The sequence below is a fragment of the Tympanuchus pallidicinctus genome, unplaced genomic scaffold (assembly GCF_026119805.1).
Source record: "Tympanuchus pallidicinctus isolate F22 unplaced genomic scaffold, pur_lepc_1.0 scaffold5, whole genome shotgun sequence".
In the NCBI taxonomy this organism is placed as follows: Eukaryota; Metazoa; Chordata; class Aves; order Galliformes; family Phasianidae; genus Tympanuchus; species Tympanuchus pallidicinctus.
In genome coordinates, this window is record NW_026294769.1 from 35,482,394 (window position 1) to 35,496,448 (window position 14,055).

General features: G+C 44.6%; 1 protein-coding gene across 1 annotated transcript in view; it reads left to right on the plus strand.

Annotated features, from left to right (window-relative positions):
* The first annotated feature begins 7,536 nt into the window (after positions 1 to 7,536).
* The window catches only part of MAPRE2 (microtubule associated protein RP/EB family member 2), an 88,309-nt gene continuing 81,790 nt past the window's right edge, over positions 7,537 to 14,055 (plus strand). Inside the window, exon 1 of the mRNA XM_052703697.1 lies at positions 7,537 to 7,595. The gene's annotated coding sequence lies outside the window, so the exon portion shown is untranslated. The remainder of the gene's footprint in view (positions 7,596 to 14,055) is intronic.

The window sequence follows — 14,055 nt, forward strand, 5'->3', positions numbered from 1 at the left end:
TTTCAGCTCAGATTGGTAATATGTCTGTCAGGTACACCAACATTTCCCTCTGCCTGCTCCTGTAAACAGAATCAAACCTGTTCCAAGGATAACCATGGAATCATAGAATCATTAAGGTTGGAAAAGACCTCTAAGATCACCTAATGCAACCATCAACCCATCACCATCATGCCCACTTAAACATATCTAATAACCAAAATAAATTTTAAATTAAAAAAAAAAATAACATATGTCACACCCCATATAAGCAGCACTACATTTATAGTCAATCTTTTTTTTTTTTTTTTTTAAATCAAGGAACTCTACTGTCTGTTTAAATACAATCACTTTTTAACTGAAATCATCTTACCTGTACTGATACACGAGTTGCTAGTACACCAGTTCCCATCTTTTATAAGCAGCATGCCTAGGGTTCCAATCAAACTTTGAAGACATGACTTCAATCAGGAGGTCATGATACAGACTTTCTCTTCTTTCTTGTGTTACTGAGATTCTATGAGTATTATAATTTTATGTAAATGAGAAGCAGAGAGATTTTTAAGTTCAGCAATGATTGTATTTGCTCAGGAGACTGGTACTTCTTCCTGATTTTCTTTTATGGCTCTTCATATATGATGTTTAACTTAAAAATTTATTGACTTGTGAGAGAGAAATCACTTGTGGAGGTAGGCATTGCTAATTCAAACTGTTAAGTCCTCTGGGAAATGGTTTAGGCACTCATCATTCGTTTATTTATTACCCACTGTAATGGATGAGCAGTTATTGGTTCGAACACACATTTTCAAAGGTAATATTTAATAAAACTCACCCGTTATATAGAAAAAAAAATCATCCGTGAAACACTCACAGAAGATCTACAGCTTAATAGGAAAATGTGTTAATTTTTGTTCTACTGTTAGTAACTATTATGTGACAAAGCCAAATGTGCATACATGGATAGTGTGCAGAATTAATTTCTTAGAGAACAAAGGAACACGTGGTGGCAGGGTGAACAATGATGGGGTTTTCAGTGCTCAGCTGACTAAGACATTCAGCCCCCTGGACTCTTCCTCTATTGTTAGTTTTACTCTTTGCAGATTCACTACGACCTGATACAGCTCTGCAAACACAGTTCATTTACTCCTCACATGGCTCGTTTCTATGGTAATACTAAAACAGGAGACTTTTAGTTACTTGTGATTCCTTATTTAGAAATGCCAATGTCAGATGTCATAAACTGAACCATTTTGACCCACTATGCTAACTGAAGTTGTCACTTTGCATCTGGTTACCACAATGCTTCTTGCTGCTCTGATTACACTGAACAACCTTGGCCTAGGAGGAAAAGAAATTTTGTTGAGAATAGATGGTTCCTCACTTTACTCCTTATTTCACTGCTTCTGTTTCCGATGACGATGGGAAGTACAGCATTGGCATACTCAGGCTTTTGCTACAGTGAGATGTGCACAGTATTTACAGAGAAACATTGCCCTTTAAGTCAGATTAGGTGATGCAAAGGAAAAACACTGTAAAGGCAAAATGTGTTCAACATGAGCTTCATCTCAGCTTTGTAATTATCCCCTCAGGGAGCAGAATTTCTTCCAGTTGTAATAAGGATAAGTCTGGCTCTTCAAAGCAGGAGTTTTCCTGACTTCTACAGGGTCTGGGAGACACCTGCAGAAAGTGAGTAGACCTTGCATGATGGCACCACGTGGCAATTAGCAACAATTTTGTCAGATCTTTGCTGCTTTTCCTCAGGCAACTCAGCAACCGCAGTGGTGCATTAGGGGTGTGGGGAATGGGGGAAAGATTCACACTCTGTTAGGTACTATCTGTGCTGCGAGGTGCCACAGACATTGTCTGCTCAGTCATCTGCTTCAGTCCCACACACATTGCTATGATCCCACCTCCACTTCGGTGAAGCTTCCATGGGAAGGAGACTTTCAGCCTCATGTTACCATTCCTCACTCTCACAGTGTGTTGCCCTACTTGTCATCTGGCAGGTCCCAGCAGGTGGGGACTGTCCCCATCCACAGAGGTACAACTGTCTGCTTTCACTAAAAAAGGGGACCTATCTCCTTTTTGCACTACTACTACCTTTGCAACGCAGTCTATTGACAGTCTGCTTGGACTGCTGCAAATACCTCTCTAATATGATGACAAAGATTAAACTAATCTTGAAGGGTTTTCTTCTTTCCTGACTTGGGCAGTGACAATCCAATCCAGAAATCCCACAGCACTGGGACAGCAGCACCAGACCTCACAAAAACCTTTCACGCTGGAAAGATTTAACCACCCCAATTTCAGCACAGAAACAACATAATTAGCCAAGCTCTTGCTGACAGAAACATCTTCTGCAAAATGAATGAGAACATTCCCAAATCCTGAAAGCTTAAGGTCAAAAATGAATTGGAAAATATTGCTCAAAACAGACGTGGGCATCTCTGTGTAAATCAGGTATTTGGAACATATTCAAGAAAGCATCCTAGTCAGAAAAGTACTTAGGTGTGGCCTAATAGGAAGTGCAGGGTTTGGAACTCTCCTGTAAAGGACCTTGATTGGCAGGTGCTGTTGCATAACCCACAAAGAAGAACTTGCCTAGAGCATCTGTTTCTTCAAACGTTGCTGATTCACTAGCTATGAATGCATTTCTCACCACTGTCTATCTGAATGTTCCACAATGAGACACCCCCCACCCCAGAGAGAACCATTTTAAAAGGCCACTCTTGGGCCTGACCTCATGGCAGTTGCCCTTTAAATTAAATGCGCTCTTAAAACTCATCCATTCATACCAGTAATATGGTATACCAGGGCCACAGTAAGGTTAGATAAGAGGGATTGCTCTCCAGGGATATTTGCAGAGTGGGCAAATATGTAGATACCGATGAGAACCTAATTTTTAAGCTGAGACAGGGCTAGGGTAATTACCACTTAACGCTGTTCTTCCCCAAGGCAAACATGTTAGGTAAAATATGTGAAGGGAGGACTGCACCGAAAAGTCTTGCCTTGGCCCTGCTAGAAATTACATATTAGGAGAGCAGCAGAAGCAATGATTATATCCTGCATGGACCCTAAACTGCTCTACTCACACTTACCTTTGAGCAATATCACATAAAATGTGATGAAATCAGCATGCCCTTGAGTCAGACATGTCAGAATTACCCCCCTGCTGATTTATGCTTTACTATAAAATATTAAGAATGACAGATGATATATCACATCCCTTCTGTTCCACACATGCCACGTAAAATGGGCTACATGAATCCAAGCGAACAATCTAATAACCTAGCTTACCATTAATGAATTTCTGAATCTTTATTTTCTTCAAGGTTTCAGCTGGGAGAACTTCCATAAAAGTACTGTAGATGTTGACATAATGAAAGCTTTTGGAGCTTCCTTCCCTCCTGAAGCTCTGGTCTGTGCACCACAACTCTTGTAAGGGAGAGGTAATAGAGGTGCTGTATTTAATGAGGCTATGTGTGTTTCGAAGTGCTGTATGCCCTGTGGGACCCAGCAGCTACACACTTACAGCATGAGTGGTGGATTCTATCGTGGAACCATAGAATCATAGAACTATAGAACATATTGAGTTGGAAGGGACTCACAAAGATCACAGAGTCACAGTATTGTAGGGGTTGGAAGGGATCTCCAGAGATCACTGAGTCCAACCCCCTACCAAAGAAGGATCACCAATTCCAACTCCTGGCTCCTGTCTCAAGATGAGACCACTCTGCAGAAGTCTGTAGGTTAAGCCGGAGCTGTTGGCTGACTTCAATACCAGTTGCCACACCATGCAGAGCATGCTCTCCTGGTGAATGCATTGTGCCTCCTAGGGAGGAAGGGAGGGGTGCCTGACCAGAGCTATAGGCACATTGGGAGCAACTGGTTTAAAAACAAAATCCAGAAGTTCCTAGATATTTAATTTTGAAGTTTTGACTGAATGCAATATTTTGTGGAAAACTCCTATGAGTTTGGAAGGCAGTTGGTCAAAGGAGGGGAAAAAAAAGAGACTGGAAAGCTTTATTCCAACTATGGAAATGCTGTACGAGAGGAAAAAACCCGTCTTCTGACAGTTTCTACTGACTGTTAACCTAGACTAACTGTGACTTTGAGGAAATGCTTTTACTTCTCTTGAGATATTTTTTTGTCATGGGTTTCCAAAAGAAAAGCTGCAGCTGTATATTATAAGAGTCTTTTCATTTGAAATCTTCCAATTTTTTTTAATGGAAAATATATCGCACATGTTGGCTACTGTAAAAAGAAATAGCAAATCAGAAATCTCTTCCTGTTGTTAATGAAGTAATAATTGAAGAAACAGAGAAATGACTACAAGTGGAAATGCTAAGTTTTTTACTCAGACAGATGGCTTTGGTGTATGTCTTTGCTGGAAGAATCAGCTTTTCCTATGGTTTGTGTCTTGGGTAAGAGCTTAATGCTTGTGGAAGAGCATCTAAATCAGTTTTGCATTAAAGGGACTGACATGCCTTTTGTTTCTCCTTTCTTTAATTGCACTCTCTGATGAAAATGATTAAGATAATTAATTACAGCTATGAAGAATGAAAGTGGAGAGGCATATTACCTCCACAGCCATGACCCTGCACTGGATTAACATCAGGGGGGTTGCAGGGTCAAAGGAGTTCAGGAAAAAGCCTTTGGTAATAAATTACACTGAGGTTATGTCCCATAACCTAACTGCAACTATTCCATCGGTGATTAAAGATCAAATGTAAAGAACTCTTAAAAAAAACTAAAGGTCATTATTTCTCCCCGCGAGGAAAGTGTGGCTGAAGATGGAAGTGTTTCCTTTGTGCTCTGCAGGGACAGATAATTCACCAACCCCTGTGAGTGCAGCGGCCTTTTTTGTCAGGGCAGCCCTGACTGGGTCACAGCCACATCTTTAGGTGCTTCTCCCTTTGTGTTTGGAGAAGAGTTGAGGCACAAATGTGTTGCTTTGCCCTTTGCTTTCTCAATTTGGAGTCATTTCCTGGAGTCATTACTTGCTAAACAGGAATCTATATGTGAGATGCAGAGCAAGTTTTGTTAAGGAGTAACTAACAAGCAACTAGTTTTAGGTGTGTGACAAATGTTCATTCTTTAAACATTTTTGGTTTAGGTGCTGCTATATCAGCATCATTGGTGGAACATGGTAAACAAGTTAAACAAAGCCAATCAATTTAATTTCACTGGCCAGAAAAAGATTGTTAAGCTGGCACAGGCACCCCTCAATACTGGCCATTTATGTGACCCAAACTCCTGTCCACTAGGTGAAGCAAAATCTACTGCAGAGGCACTACAACAAAAAATGACTGTTTATGCATCCATGGTCCCTTACGCTGATGTTGACATCTAAGTAGAATGGAGTTGTGGACAGTGTCTGAGGGAAGGAAATCCATGTCAGGATGTCAACAGAAAGGGCAGCCTCTGCATTAGCACAAATGACCACCTTTCCCATGGACTCCAGAATGAGTCTCTGTAGAAATCCTCCTTACTTTGCATTCTGAAGTACCTGAAGGCTCTGGGAGTTAATGTCCACCACACAGGGCTGTTTTAAGGGCTGACAGGAACCTCATAAAGTTCAACAAGGAGAAGTGTAGAGTCCTGCTTAAGGAAGGATCTTAATTAATGTGCAAAAATATCTGCAGGGAAAGTGCAAAGAGGACAGAGCCAGGCTCTTTCCTGTGATGCCCAGTGCCAGGATAAGAGGCAGTGGGCACAACCTGGAACACAGGATGTTCCCTCAGAGCACCAGGAGCACTTCTGTGCTATGCAGGTGACGGAGCGCTGGCACAGGCTGCCCACAGGCTGTGTGTGGGCTCTGCTGCTCAGAGACCTTCAGCAGCTGCCTGGATGTGGGCCTGGGCTCCTGCTCTGATGTCCCTGATGGAGCGAGGGGTGTGGGCCTGATGGACCCAGAGGGCACTGCCAGCCTCAGCCACTCTGGGGTGCTATGAAATGACTGCCATGATTCCCTGTGATGTACAAGCACAGTGTGACCCATGATGCTCACCATGACCAGCCATGGCATACAGAAGAGCACGTGGCCATAAGTGATATCCACACCTCTGACCTCGGGTGCTGCCTTAAGCAGGAGAGAGGGGCCACACGGTGACCTGCAGCTAAATCTGCAGAAGACAGGTCTCCACAGGTGGCAGGTCTCCTGATGGGCATTTAGACAGGATGTGCTTAAAAATGAAGGGATATTTTCAGGCTTAACTTTCTTTGCCCATCACTTCGTTGTACAGGCTCCCTTCTGCTCAAGGAATTGTAGTTCCTGAGCCATTCGGGCACATGCTGATAACAAAATAGTGCACCAGGAGCTCTGACACTGCTGTGATGGGTTCCACGGAAGATCATACAAAAATAGCAAATCTTGTTATCTAAACACTCTGCTAAGCAAATCCCACTGATGCAGTAAAATCCGTTACTTGTTCCATAGATACAGAAACACATTTCATGTAAGGACTAAGAAGAAATTTGGCAGTTCTCAAACACTATCAAAAAACAAACAGGAAATCCTTTTGACTCTGAATGGGAGGTTTTCAGTGTGTTGGCCACTCTGTGCTGAGTGAGAGTATTCATATTTGGGACGCTTTTCCCCTCTGGGAGATGTGTGAGATGTAGGGGTGCCCATGAGCACACTAGGACTCTGGGCCCTGTTTCACATCATCACATGCATTTGTGGGGCAGTGATGGGAGCATGGCATCATCACTGCCTTTCTACTGGGATCATCTGCTGGTGATGAGTCTGCCCGCATCCTACAGAGTGAGTGGCCCTGCTCCTCTGGGCCTTGGCTTAGGCTCAGGCAGCGGGAAGGCCTGGAGACCCTTAGGCTCTCCATACCCACTGCTGGACTATCCTTTCCCTCGGTTCAGAGGAAGAGCAGAGCTGTGCCAGGTCTGCATGTGATCCATGCATCCCCAAGGACATGGGATCATGTAACACACACAGCAGAAGTCCCAGAAACACTGGGGGACAACCTGAGACCCACACAGTGCTGCCCGGGAAGAAGCCTCAGTCTCCTGGAGCAGACGTGCTGCTTTCCCCTGCCAAGAATAAGAGGCCGCAGCAAATCCAGCCTATTTATGTCATGGTTTCTGAGCTTTCCTCGTCCGCTCCCACCCCGTATTTTTAGTTTTTCAACTTTAGACTTAACACACAGTGGAAACGATCAGGTTGCATTAACAGGGAGGGAGAGATCCGCGCCGTTTCCTCTCCTCCAAGCCGCGGTTTACTGTTACCACCACAAAAATAGGAAGCGCATCCCACACGGCTCTCCTCCCCCGGTGCTCACGATCGCATGACAGAGCTGGAAAACACAAACACGGGGCTCCACGTGGGCAGGGCTGGAACAACAGCCTATCTGCGGCTCGGGACTGAGGCAGGGCCCGGGCTGCCGCGTGTGGGAGAGCAGGTGGGGAATCGAACACGGCGTGAGCGTGCGGGCACAGGGAGGACGGCGGTGCCGAGCCGCGCCGCTGAGAGCGGTGCCCGCGCGATTCACGCTACGCCTCCCGGGCGGGGCGCAGCGGAACGGGGCGGGCGGACAAAGCCGCGCTGTCAGCGGGCGGGCGGGAGAAAGGAAAAGCGGCGGCGGTGGAGGCGCGGAGCCGAGCAGGTGAGCCCAGTGCCCAGCCCCGCCCGAGCGCCGTGCCGTGCCGTGCCGTGCCGTGCCACGCTGGCAACGGGAGAAGCAGAGCGGAACCGTGCGGTGTGGAGCGGGGCGGGGGCGGCTTTGTGCGCGGCGGGGCCCGGGATAACGGGACCGCTCGGTCACGGTGGGGCGGTGGGGCCGGCCGGGGCAGGTAGCGCGGCGGGGACTGCGTAAGGTATTCGCCGTCACCGTCGGCCCAAAAGTACTTGGTGGAGGGGAGCAAGAGGCCGTCCCCGGCTCTCCGCAGTGGGAAGAGGAAAGTGTGATTCTCTCCGTGACTCTCGGTTGGCAGCGCCGAACCCCCTCGGTTCTGCGGGAACGCCTGTTGCCGCCGGGCTGCAAGCATCAGTTGTCCGGAGCAAGCATCAGTGCATCATTCGTGTTAAACGGCGTCCGCCGGTAACAGCCCTGTGTGGTGAGTTACGGTCCTTTCTGTACTTTTCTGGCTTCCCACGCGGATCTTAGCTTTCTCTCTGCCCCCAAACTGGGTAGCAGATGGAACGAGGCCGATGGTGTAAGCTCCTGACTTCCAATAGTGAGAGACCTGCGGCGGTGAAGGAGGTAGAAACTTCCAAAAAAGAAATATCGCAGCAATCTTCGTGTTTTGCAAGAAGATAAATGCCGACAGAAGTATCATCTCCAGAGTGGAGCAGCAGAACATTGTGGTGCTCTGTTTGAAATTCGGTGTACGGGTTACAAGATGCGCTTGCTCTCTTAAAATATATTGTCTTTAAAGGTGAAATGAACTGCTTAAAAACTTGTGCAGCAGCACTGCTGCAGGGTAGATCTCTCAGCCAGGGTTCTGATTGTTTCAGTGAAGTGCTCAGTACTTGGAGGAAACATCTCAAGGGCATCCTGAGGTATTTCTCATTCTGCAGCTGTACGAGCTGTCACATCAGGATGCCCAGCTCACAGATCGAGCACTCTCCAAGTCCCCAGTGAACATGTGCTTTGTGCTGCCTCTAGCAGGAAAGGCTGAGTGACCGTACTCCATTCCAATACAACCTTGGGCTTCAGAAGTGACAAACAGCTCATGAATCCGACTTGTCCTAAGGGCAAGTGTGGGTTTCTCCCAGTCAGTCTCAAATCCAGCATATTGGATCCGTACATTCTTCAGCGTAACAAGGAGAGAAGGATCAGCTTGGTAGGACAGCAGCAGGTGGGGCAGTTAGCATCTAATGAACTTGGTGCCTGTTTCTGAGATACCTATGGCCTTTGGATGTGTTTCAAAGAGAGACAAAATGTGGGTATTTTTCTGTGATGTCACTGTGTGGGGTGTGATGTGGTGGGCTGGCACATGCTAGCCATCTGCACTAACAGACTAAAAGAACTTCTGGTGTGTCCTTGTGAGGTTTAGTAATTTGGAATGTTTTATGTTTATTTGAAGGTTTTGGCAGTTGGCCCCTTACCACTTGCCTGTTCCTCAAGGTTAAATTTTCCTGTAGTGTCTGTTTCCCTAGGGAAAACAGAGGTGCCTATGCTGAAGCTATTGTTCCTCAAAGCCTGTCCACAAGGGCAGCAGGAACAGGGGATGCAGAAGGACACCTGGAGACTTTGGTTTGTTCTTAGAGAAGGCTCTGGAAAAACCTCATCAAAGCCTTCCAGTACTTGAAGGGATCTTACTTGAAGGGATGCAGGAGGGGGATCAATTTTTACACAGACAAGGAGTGACAAGACAAGGGGAGTGGTTCTAAACTAAAAGGGCAGAGATTTAGATTAGATATTAGGAGGAAATTCTTTACTCAGAAGGTGATGGCACTGACACAGGCTGCCCAGAGAAGCTGTGGGTGCCCCATCCCTGGAGGCGTTCAAGGCCAGATGGGATGGATGGATGGATGGGGGCCCTGGGCAGCTGAGCTGGTGAGTGGCAGGCCTGCCCAAGGCATGAGGTTGGGTTTTTGAGGTCCCTTTCAACTCAAGCCATGCTATGTTAAGACACATAAACTTTATTTCTGGTTCTCTATGATGTACTGGAAACAACCACAGTGACAAATCTGTCTGGCAGTGGGGGGCTTGCGCAGATATTTCAGCTCTTTGAATTTACTATGTATTGCCTTGTCGCAGTTAACTTCTGATGTTCTATATCTAGGTCCTCTCACTGACAGTAAGAATCTCAAATCGTGTTGTTTTTTTTTTTCATCCAGTTCTTACAAGCTCAAGTATTCTAAGCTATTTAGCATTGTCTCTTCTGGCTACTGTAAAACCTTGCTCAGATATTTTGGCATTATTTTTTTGACCATTTCTCCAAATGCTAGTGAAATATTTGGAGGAGCAAACCTCGAAAAAACCACCAACAGTGCCACATACATACACACACCCAAATGGGTAATCACAAGAATTCATGTTCAGTAAATTTTGGGGAGGAAAAAGAAGAAAAAAAAAAAAGGAGCCTTCAAAATTGCTGCAAATTTTGCTAAAGCACATCCTTCCAATTTAGCTTTAAATAGCCATTATCCTGGCCCTTTTTCTCTTGCAACATTGAAAGTTTTTAATATGGTAAAGTGTTTTGAAAACAAGCTTAATCCCAAGAGGGAGAAGCTTCAGACTAACACAATTAGGTGAGTGGAATTTTTCCCTCAGGCACCTCTGGAGAGTGATACAATATCGTGTCAAAAACTGTAAGCTGTGGCTCACAGAGCTGGGCTGGGCCAGTGTTTGTGTGAGGCATGGGAAGGGAAAATGCAGATGGTGCAGAAAGTGCCAGTGGTGAACGTGTCAATAGCACTGCTCTGAGTCACTGGTGGCCCAAAGTCCAGTCGCTGCATGATGGCACATGTATTGGTGTTGGCTGAGGCTTCAATGAGATCCTGAATTTTTGAGCACCTTTATATATAATATATATCATTTTATATATGCATAGTGTGTGTGTGTGCAAAAGTCAGTGTTTTTGCTTAGAAAGCACAAGTTTAGGATAGCTCCAACTCCCTCACACGAATTCCTTGCAGCTTCAGTGGGGCTGCATTTCTCACTGCTGAAAAGGTGATGTGATCTGGGCAATCAGTGCACAGCTTTTGTGTCCTTACTGCCATGAGGTGCATCTGCACCATTCCTGCTGCCAGGCTCTGGGAACATTGTGCACTCTAAGGGGAGTGAGGGAAATGGGGACGGTTGGCCATCTTGGGAAGGTGGGTGAGGAAAACCTCGAACGGGACATCTTCTTACAAAGGGATTGAGAAGGCTTCATGGATGGTAAGGAAAATCTAATCTGCATTTGGGGAGGTCAAATGAGGAAAAGGAGACTGGAAGCAGGGTAAAGAATGAGGAAAATAGAAGGCAGAACTTGAACTGCAGGTAAAGGATACAGAAAACAACAAGAGTGCTCCAGGAAAGCAGTCAGGACAAGTCTGATTAGCTGTAAATGCAGCTGGATCTTGGAGCTGTTTCACATTGCATTTGTCATCAATAGGCTGAACCACATCCCCAGCACACAGTTGTGGGACAGACAGGATTAAGGGCAGTTCTGGGAGAACAGCCAGCATCAGCAGCCTAGCTGCAAGGCTGCCCTGGGCTATTTTTATCTTGGCCATGTCCAGAAAGAGTTTTTAAAAAGTCTGAAGAAAGCCTGCCCCGCTGTCTGACAGTCCCCGTAGCAAGAGCAGGGCTTTAGATGGGGCAAGCATGCTCAGATTTGATCAGCCATTACTGCTCTGAAGAAGGGATGATGGTCCATACTGGTCAGGTAAAGATGGATGATGGAGACGGGGTGATGAAGAAGATGATCCTATTTGAGCACCTCTTCAGGCCCAGAATCTTCTCTGAGTCTTATGTTGAAAACATTTCTTTTCTCCCAGCTTTATTCCATCGAGCCTCGAATAACCCCATTTTGAACATGTTCTGTTTGAAGCTTAGGAATAGTTCTAATGCTTTACAGGAGCCTAATCTTTAACCAAATCCCCTCTGAAAACAGCTGACTATATAACTTTTCCACCTTAAGAGAAGAAGTAAAAAATATTTACTCAGATGCTTTCTGATATTCAGTACTTAACCGAATTTGAGTAAATTTTCATTAAGGGATAAAGTTAATAAGGTCCTAACACTAAGTAAAATACCATCCACACAAATAGCAAGCTTTCAGGTTGATCTAATTATCAATGCCTAGCAAAGACCAAGTAAAAATAACAAGTTGCTAGAAAATACAAATCCTATATTTGACAGGTGGGAAGGAAAGGAAGATGTAAGATGCAGGTTTATTAGATGTAGTCTTCAGACAGTGAAATTGTTATAATCTAGTTAATCTGTTTGTACGTTTGATAGACTTGTTAAAGTCGGCAGAGAAGAAGCTGTCTCTGATTTCATCACAGACTTTGGTTGTGCAACTTCTGATGAGAAATAGACAAGTATCTTCTCAGGCTACTCCTTTTTGAGGAATTTTATTCAAGTATGCTTTGATCTGGTAACCATTTTATGTCCTGGTTAACATTAAACTGAATATAGATCAGTAACAGTCTCTTCAGACAGTTTTATCAAAGAAAAAACAATATGTTTAGTTTGGCTTTGTCATTCAGACTGAATAGAAATGCTATGAATAAACTTGTTCTTGAATTTTCATTGCAATGTGGCACTTGGAACTAACCTTGGATCTCATGACTCATCTCTTCTGGGAATGCAGCATCCCTTGCAGAGCTCAAGAATCCAAATTGAAGAACATTTGCAAGCCAGAGGAAAAGACCCAGGCTAAGAAGCAAAACAGAAGCAATAGGAGAACACTTTTCTTGACTTCATGATTCAAAAAGACTTCTAAGATCACCTAGTCCAACTGTCAACCCATCCCCACAGTGCTGACTAACCACATCCCTCAGTGCCATATCCACACGGATCTTGAACACCTCCCTGGGCAGGCTGTTCCAATACCTCACCATTCTTTCTGAGAGTAAATTTTTCCTAATATCCAACCTGAACTTTCCCTGGTGCAACTTAAAGCCATTATCTCTCATGCTATCTCTTTTCTACCTAGGAGGAGAGGCTGAATCCCACTTTGCTACGACCTCCTTTCAGGTTGTTGCAGAGAGCAATAAGGTCTTCCTGGGCCTTCTCTTCTCCAGACCGAACAATTTCATTTCCCACAGCCTCTCCCCATAAGACTTGTGCTCCGATCTCTTCACAGCCTCGCTGCCTTTCTCTGGGCATACTCCAGCACCTCCGTGTATTTCCTGTAGCAAGGGTCCTATCCGATGTCCATCAGATTCCAGAGTTTTTCAGGCCTGACAATGCTAAGGACATTGTCTCGAAGCAGTAACTGCAAATGCAAGTATTGTTTGGCAGTATTTGGGTCTTTTGGATTTTGATGGACTGATAAATACATTTCTAAACACTTGCAAATATTTTTTGCTTTGCTTTCTCACATTAGAAACAACTCATTGGCAAATAGCATCTGGTTGGTATCAACAGAAGCATATACACTAAAGGAAAACAGGTGACTTATGATTGTAATTAAACTAATCAGAAAGGCAGTGGGTAACTCACACTTCTTGAGAATTGTTTCAACTCCCAGCTACTGCACTGTGCCAACTGAGCAACGCTTGCCTTGGCTTTTAGTGTCCCACACAGCATGGCACACAGTGCATTTTCCTAGCACCATAGTGGATGGGTTGACCCACTCATGAAGCTGTGTTCCACTCCAGCATGTTACTTCACGTATCTGCTGTACAGATATGACCAATACCCATTATTTCCAAATGATTGAATATTTAAAAACTCTGACATAATTGTAGCATGCAATGTATGCAGATTAAACCTTAATGCTGTTTATTGTTTATCACAAACTTTCTGTATCTTCTCATGAATTAAGTTCTCAGCCATTATTAGTTGCAATAGCTTTTATAGGCACTTCCCTTCCACTTCTTTCAACTCCATTAATCCTTTAACAGCCTAATGTGCTTTGGTGTCAATCATCATCTTGAGAAATGCTTGCAAAGAAAATGAGAAGTTAGCGATACGTTGACAGCTGTTTGTGAAGATCTTTGTGTCACCTTAGCAAGCCACAGGAAACTTGTTAGGAATACACATTCTGTAAGAAGCAAAGGTTGCAAGGTGCAGCTGAAAACAGTCTGGGGAATGTCAGAGGAAAACTGCATTTGCTGAAGTTCTGAACAGCAGCTCTTAGTTTGCAGTCTCTTGGAAATTTTTTGAAGTATAGGTTAAATAATTCCAGGTTAAAATAAATAAATAAATAAATGAAAGGTCTTAGCTTTCAGCTCTTTCTACATTTAATACTCTTTTTTGTGCCTGGGAGGAGCCCTGCTCTCATTCACTGCTGCCTTTTCATGCGCTGCGCTCCTTTCTCATACAATCCCTCTTGAGTAATTTTCACATTCTGTATCTATTTCTCTTCCTCCTAATTGCATCCTGACTGCACCAATTCCTCAATTTTGCCAGCTTGTTTTTTTCCCTCCCATCTCTGACTTTGTTGGGGCAATGGGCCACC